This window comes from Physcomitrium patens, chromosome 18, assembly GCF_059467195.1.
Source record: "Physcomitrium patens ecotype Gransden chromosome 18, ASM5946719v1, whole genome shotgun sequence".
Lineage (NCBI taxonomy): Eukaryota > Viridiplantae > Streptophyta > Bryopsida > Funariales > Funariaceae > Physcomitrium > Physcomitrium patens.
This window is the reverse complement of record NC_143427.1, coordinates 11,103,759-11,111,589: the sequence shown is the minus strand read 5'-3', so window position 1 is coordinate 11,111,589 and position 7,831 is coordinate 11,103,759.

The following is a 7,831-nucleotide window of genomic DNA, read 5'->3' as shown; positions in this document are numbered from 1 at the left end:
TAATTCCAAATTGATTTGTTTGTGCTACAAACTGCATCAACTTGATCTAGTAATAGATTTCATTATAAATATAGTGGTCAAGGAACGTTTCTTCTTTATTATTATGGTTTTTATTTTGTACCTCATGCGACAACAAAATCACATTACAAAAATAGGTACAACATTCCTTTATATTGTAAACTATTAGCTATCTAGAGACAAGATTACTACTTAGTTCAAGAAGTACCAACCCGAGTTCTTTGCTTACATTCAGTTGAAGGAGCTTACAAGTACCCCGCTTTTGTTTTGGTGGCTTTACTTGCTTGTAATAGACAACTTTACAAGGTACAATGCTAAGACATTTTGTAAGATTCAAGGCCTAATGACTCTAAACTTATAGGAAAAAGAAAGAATTTGAGGCTCTTGAGGTTCATTGAAGATCTTGGAGCAAGTAGATTGCTTACCAATGCAATGATCTTGAGCTTGGATATACACATGTCATGAATGGTTGCTATGATGTATCTCTTTTAAATATGCAACACACATCAACATGATTGCTAATGAACATAAAATTCTTCTTTATACCTATTCCAATGAACTTATTTGACGAATAAGCTTTGTTGCTTGCAACAAAAAGACATTGTTCAACCATATTTAGACCTTATTTAGTGTTCGTTTTCTAGACTTAGTCAAGTTTTGTGGTAACATTGCAACTCTCTCCCTAGCTTGTGTATAGTAGAGTTTGACTTTTCTATCTTGAGGTGGGTAAAAAATGAATATTGTAAGAGTTTGTTAGACTTTGGATTTGAAGGCATATTGCAAGCAAAGCAATACATCCAAATTGAGGCACTTGTTAATTCTAAGTGATCCTTCACAGTGATCTAGATCACCTTGAATAAATTTGGTCAATAATGCTCATTTATTAGCATTGAACCTTGCCTAAATTTGCCTACTGCCTATACTTACTTTCCAAAGATGCCTAATTTAGGTAATTTAGTCGGGCGCCTATTATAATCAGGCCTGATTACAAGTATTCACTACCACAGCAACGTTCTCTCTCTGTCTCTCAAGTCCAAGAGCTGATTCAGTGGAGAACGCAGAGTGACCTAGTCTTCCAGGCTTTGACTTATTTTCAAAGGGAGAGAGAGCAGCCTGGCTGTGTCTGTCTGCACACAGTGGGGGGGGGGGGGGCTCTGATCTCAATCTCAGTCTGACGTAGTCACTCACTACTACTTGTCTCTGGTTGGCCCTGTTGAACTAGACAGCCCCTTACTACTACGCCTACTCCTACTCTCCCTACCCCCTATTCTCTCTCATATCGTAACTGAATGCCAATTTTAGGCTCTAGGGAGCATCAAGGCTCCAATTCAATTCAATGGAATTGGATGCTTCTACACTTATATTCCTTGGCCTGTCAGGCTGGAATTTTGTACTTTAATCATGGCCTCTGGATCGTCTGTCTCCCCCAAGTTGCCACTCCCACCTGCTTGGCTAACCACCGTTGACAGACATCGTATCCTACGGTCTGCACCACCACCACCGTAGGTACTCTTTTGTATCTACATATGTTCCTCTCATTCTCATGAGAATGTACTACTGTTTGTAAGTGGGTCATGTCCGTATTGATCTTGTAAACGAGTCGTATGTATTTTACATATATACGGTACTCACTGAGCCATGAGTTGTGAGAAAGTAGCTTCAGAACAGTAGTGTGAAAACATGAAGATTTATTTAATAATAAAAATCAAAGCTTAGGGTATTATCCTATTGAATAATGAAAATGAATATAATGTGGATTTTTTTTGCACTTCCATAGAAATGCCCCCTAGATTCAGGTTTATCTTTAAATACCGTCTTGTGGATGATCGTCCATGAGACCGTGTCTGGGCACATCCCTTTCTAGGATGAGTTTTTTTACTAGTTTCCAAGAACATAACATGTGCTAGAAAGATTTGTGTGCTTGGCAAGGAGAAATCTTGCCTTGCATGAGGTGGAGAGATTAAATCCAAATAGTGGAGAGATTGATATGTTTAATTTTTCCTCATTAGTTTATTTTATAACTAACAGTATGTTTGAAATATAGTGTCTTTCCTTGGGCCACTCTAGTCAATCTTGGACCACTCTTATCATCCTTGGGCCATCAAGATAAGTAAGTAAAAAAAATAAAAAAATAAAAAAAATAAACAAAAACAAAACAAAATCTGCCCAAATTCCTGAGTTAAATGAACATTGACTAAAAATATTTACCCACCTTGACTTGTAGTTTGGAAGCAGTTTCTCAATGACTGGATCCTTACAATTTTCTCAGTTCTTCAACTATGATATTGCTTTTTTCGGACATGATTAGTATTCGTTATTTCAATCTTTATTGTCTACCACAGAAGTTATGTATACTTCTATGATTGAATTTTTTAATATGTTTCCAACACACTCTCCAAGTTTACAAATAATCTGCCAGGTCAAATTCCAACTATCAAATTAAACATCTAGAACCTGCACCTTTTTTTTCTTTTTTTTTTTTTCATAATAAAATTGGATCTCAATCTACTCATAGAATGATGGAATCAGAAAATCATCTTGTTATCCTTTTTTCTATATTGACATGAATAGAATATTGTATGTTTGTGAATATAACCAGGCAGACATTTTGAAGGCTCACACTCTTTCTACAACTGCAAAGCACTAATTGGTTTGTGTGTGATTCAAAAACAACCTCAGGAAAAGGGTTTGTTTTGCAACATTCAATGTGCCATTTTTTTCAGGAAGTTTGTATTAAACTTTGAGATCCTCTAGGTTGTTGTGGCATTCTTCTTCTTTGATTGTTTTGTTTTGTTTTTGTTTTTCTGAGCCTTGATGTTGTGTTAATTGCCAGCATTCAATACCATCATGAAGGCTGCCCTCTGCATCACTCAGTTTAGCCAACCTGCTTCCTAGTGCAATTCCCAGCATTTCAAAAACTCCCATGTTTGTAGAAGCTAGAGCTGTTGCAAACTGAACTAATTTGTGAAAGAACTGATCTATATTTTGATTTCTGATTTGTTTCCCACATTCATTGAATTATGAACAACTCATGAATCCAAGAACCCACCTCACTTACACTTATTACTTCAAAATCTCATGAAAATACAAAGAGGAGGGATTCACATACTTATTTTGCACAACCATCCAAACTTGAGGTCAGATCAGAATTAGAAACATTCAGTGAGGGTATTGCAGCCTTGGCTCACACCATTGATGACAAGACAGGCCAGCTTAACAAGCTGATGCAGGGGGGTGGGACGAATGCAGAGCTCAGAAGATCAGGAATTGGCAGGATCCAAGTAGATTGCCAAATCTAATAAAAGCATGATACGGCTGACAAAATTAACAATAAAATATACCTGGAAACAATAGTAAAATAAGGAAAGTTTGAACGTGGGGGGAATGTTAGAGAAAGAACCGATCTAGGGGAAAGTAGCCCTGATAGAGCGGAATATGGGGTCCAGGAATACTAATCCACGTCCCAATTCAACATCCCATCACTATTAGCACCTCACCTCCCAATTTTTATATGGATGATATTCATCCTTCATCATCTCTGGGTCCTAGTTTAAGCACACCAGACTCCAGTTGCCCATCAGTATTACACGTTTGCATGCGACGGAAGGGGACGGAAGTAATGACGAAGGGTGGTCATGGGAGAATAAAAAGGAAGCCCCCCCCCCTCCAGGCATGGGGCGTTACCATCTTGCCCTCTTCCATATTTAGGGAGCCAAGGGGGGAAGGAAGGAAGAGCAGGGATGTTTCAGAATTTGCACAGAAGGAAGAGAAGAGCCTGCGCGTTGCGACAGCGGAAGTTCCAGCGTTGAACTGCAACCCCATCTTGCTTCCCTCCCTGCCTGCCACTTAGTCTGGCATCGTGCGCATCTGATGCGGAAATTGCTGTATGTTGCCTGAATACGGTCCCAGAGCCGTAGGAGCATGGATAACTAATAGTAGCAGCAGCAAGTGAGAGGGAGGTGAGTCGCGGGTGTTGGGGGCGAGAGAGCGCGGGGGGTGAAAGGAAGCCAAAGAGAGAGAAGGGGGGGGGGGGGGGGTTGGATCCTTTTGCACGGACCTGTCGTGAGGGCGGGGCGGGGTTTGGGGTTGGGCGAGCGGGCGGGGGCGGTCTGGCGGGTTGGCATGTGTGGGATGTGTAAGGTGAGGCGTGAGTACAAAGTGTTCAAGTGTGGCGGGGGGAGTGGGAGTGACAGAAGAGAGTGAGCACAGTTGAGCATGTACGAGGGTGACGTACTTGCTGAAGTGTGCTCACTCTCTTCATGTCACGCCTCTCTCTTGTCGCAGGTGCTCTCTCTTTCCTGTCTGGTGATGGATTTTGTGATGGGAGAGAGAGGGAGCGAGAGAGAGGAGTGTGGTGAGCATATGACGGAGTTGGTGCTAATGAGTTGGTGTGGGAGGTTACATGTGTTATAAGAATTGGCAGACAGAAACTTCTGACTAGTATGAAGGTGATGGGTAACGTGAACACATCGCCGGAACCTTTGTGATGGTTACACAAGAGCGTGTGCGTGATCAACTGCAGAAAAAAGCTGCCGCAGAGAATGAATGGTCAGTGCACTGCTTGGTTTGCTGCATGCTACCTTCTCGGATGTGTTATTTTGCTACGCAACTCAAGCCTACATTACGTGTCGAGATCATTATGGAAACGCGTTTCGAGGCTGTTGAACTTTCAAGTCTTCGAATTCACCGATTTTCTTGCAAGAGACAGACTTGTGCAATGATGGTATCATATAATGCGGCACAAGTGAGAACCAACTTACGGCTGCTAGATAATCTGGTTCTGATGAGAACACAATTCAAACCTACACAAATGACCTGATCGGCTTTCTTTTATTGGAGGCGACGCGCACAGGAAATTTACTTAATTGCCATGCAGAATAGCAATGCGCATCAAACGTCATCTCAAGCCAATTCTTCGTCGAACTAGCGGATCATCTTTGTAGCCGTGTGCACAAAAAGGTATGACAATGAATGGGTTGTCTGATGTGTATGGTGTGGTCGTAGAGGAGCTGACATCAGGTCAGTTTTTCAGGACGAACGTAAAACGAAACTTCAATGTGTGATTTTTACTTCATAATTTAAATCTTAAACATTCTCTGCATATGTCGTTATGTGTTTGCAGGAGCCAGTTAGACTAACCAGAACAAGGGCATCTAGATTGAAAGGAAGTTAGCCATATCAGTACTCTGACTTCGGTATTGATCCAGGGATCCCAAAGTCAACGCAAAGAATCAGATGATCAATCGTTTAGATGTAAAGCTAAACGCCAATGTTTTCAGAGCAATTATCTGGAGTCTGTTTGCCGGCAGCAAGGAAGACCTGCAGCTCAAAGGACTCACAGTCAGGTTATTGCACCTTAATACCTTACTCAGAACAAATTAGCAGAAAGGAATGTTTGTTTCATGTGATAAGGTCATGAAGAACCAAACCATTGACTAGTGCTGTAAACTTAACTTAATCAAACTCTGCACCTCATGAAGTCTTGAATTGTTTATCGCATTACTTTCAGTTGTTCCAGAATATCCGTGCAATCTATCCGTCGCTTCATTTCTCTCAAGTCGCATGCAGGAGCTTAAGCATGCGACGGACTGCCTTCTTAGTTGAACGCGAACGTCAAACAATAGATACCTAGAGATCTGCAAGTTTCGAGGGCTTGGACTCGAGGTGCCAAGCGTATTCATTAAGGAATTTCGAATTGAAGCTTTCAGGGTCTGAATTCAGTTCTCTCGCCTTATCATTTCGAGTGAATGCACAGATACGCTTAAATTAATGTCTGTACGTAGCCCCTGCTCAGTATTTATACTTGTGACGCTGGTAGGACGTATTTCAAAGCTCAGTTGTGCTTTATGTATTTCTAGGAGAAAGGCAATGAAAGAAATCCTACAGAAATGAAATTGGATATTGTATTTTTGAGACAGTTGGCATTCCAGTATACGTCACTGAGTGTCATATATAAATATATACATATACATATATGTATGTATATAGACGCACACGCACGCACTAGCTTTAACACGATACTTTTGTGAAGCCTGTTAGCTAGGGCCCGATTCTTAAAATACTGCAAACTATGAACGGCAAATGAGGATAACAATCCATTTGCGGTGAATATTGCTGGTTCGTTTAAGTAGAAAATAGCTTAAAGGCATGATAGAATATTATTCATCATTTGCAACTTGTGCATACCAGTTTTCTATTAGTTCATGTAAAAAGCAATGTCTTATAACCAAGTCATAACGTGTGCACAGTTCTTATCTGTGTGCAGTGCCATACATGAGAACTTCGTAACCATCTAGCACGACTGCGTTTAATAATGTCCTGTAATCTACTTGTGTTTCATAGAATGAAATTTTCACTATTTTAAAAATTGCACAAGATCTAGGCATATGCGGTCATCAAATTTCATTGCAATTTCGCTCTTATATTGAAGCTTTACAGCGGTGGTTCAATTGTGCCCTTCTCAATTAGTTTTGATAGAGATCTTGACAGGAGAATTATCCAGGTGCTCCGAGACCTGTGTAGTCGATTCTTTCCCTGCGTTTGAGCAGGTAGAGCCCGGGAGAATAATCCGTTGATGTTTTCAGTATTCCCCGCCTTTTACCAGTGGCCTGAGAAATCATGAAGTCCATATCTCAAAATTAGATGAAGTTGGAGCATGCTGGATTAGACTGCTGTACACCGTTGATTACTTTCAAGAGATCAAAATTGTGCAAGACGTGATGGCACCTTGCTGACGTGTATTAAGCTACCACGATGCCACCGTCTAAGATAACTCTCATTTATTTCGTACCTGTGGCTGCAATTGGTTTTTGATTGTTTATTTATTCATTAATATATTCAGAGTAGTAACAAAAGCAATATGCTGTACCTCAATTTTGTACCCTCTTAAAAGAGCCAAACATTCCAATCTGCTCTTTTCTTGGTTGGTTATGTTAAAGAATTCCATAGTCATTGACCAAAAAAACGTAAATGGAATTATTGTCATGCAAGTGGCTGTGCGCTGCACACCATTTTGTACTGAAAACCTGAAACTTCCCCCGTTGTGATTGAAAAACACTAGAAGTATGACTTTTTTCTTGCTGTCTCAATCACCCAAACTGGTTACCTTTGCTGAATCCTTAACAAATTTACATGTGATTTGCAGGTTAATGTAGATCCGATCATCTTGGGACGTGTGTTCAGCGGTGCTCGAAGTTTTCAACTCCCATTTGCTGCAAGAATTTCAGGTTTATGATGATTTAAGTGCTGTTATGTATTGAAGCAATTCAATCTGTTTTGATCAGTGCTGTGTAATCATTCACTGTGCCTCTGTGGGGCGTTTCTCCTTCGTTGTCTCTATTTCGTTTCCTTTTCGAATAACTACGGCACAACTGCTTCAACTTCCTGGAAAGATTAACTGTGAGAATTCCAAGTGAGGTTTCAGGCTAATTTTCCAGTTTTAAAAACTTCAATACATCTTGACATCACTTTGAGGCTTATTACTAATGCTTCCTTAATGTCTGTGTTAATTTACAGTAAATTATGTCAGTTGTTAGTACTCATGCAGTCTATGAAGTCATCGATCAGGGTCTGCAACTAGGTGAATCAGTCTTAGTATTGCTCTGCACTTGAAGTTTCTCTCACGGCAGCATCGACGGTTTCAGGCTTGTGTGATACTTTCTTACTACAATCCTGAAAGTGTCAAAATAATTGAACTTGCGTTAGCTGGGTTGGTACGAAGCTTGCAAAGCATCGTTTACACGACTTCAGGTTATGATTTCCAGGAAATATACCACTGCAGAAAAAAACATTCCTCCAGCTCTTTTGCAGATTT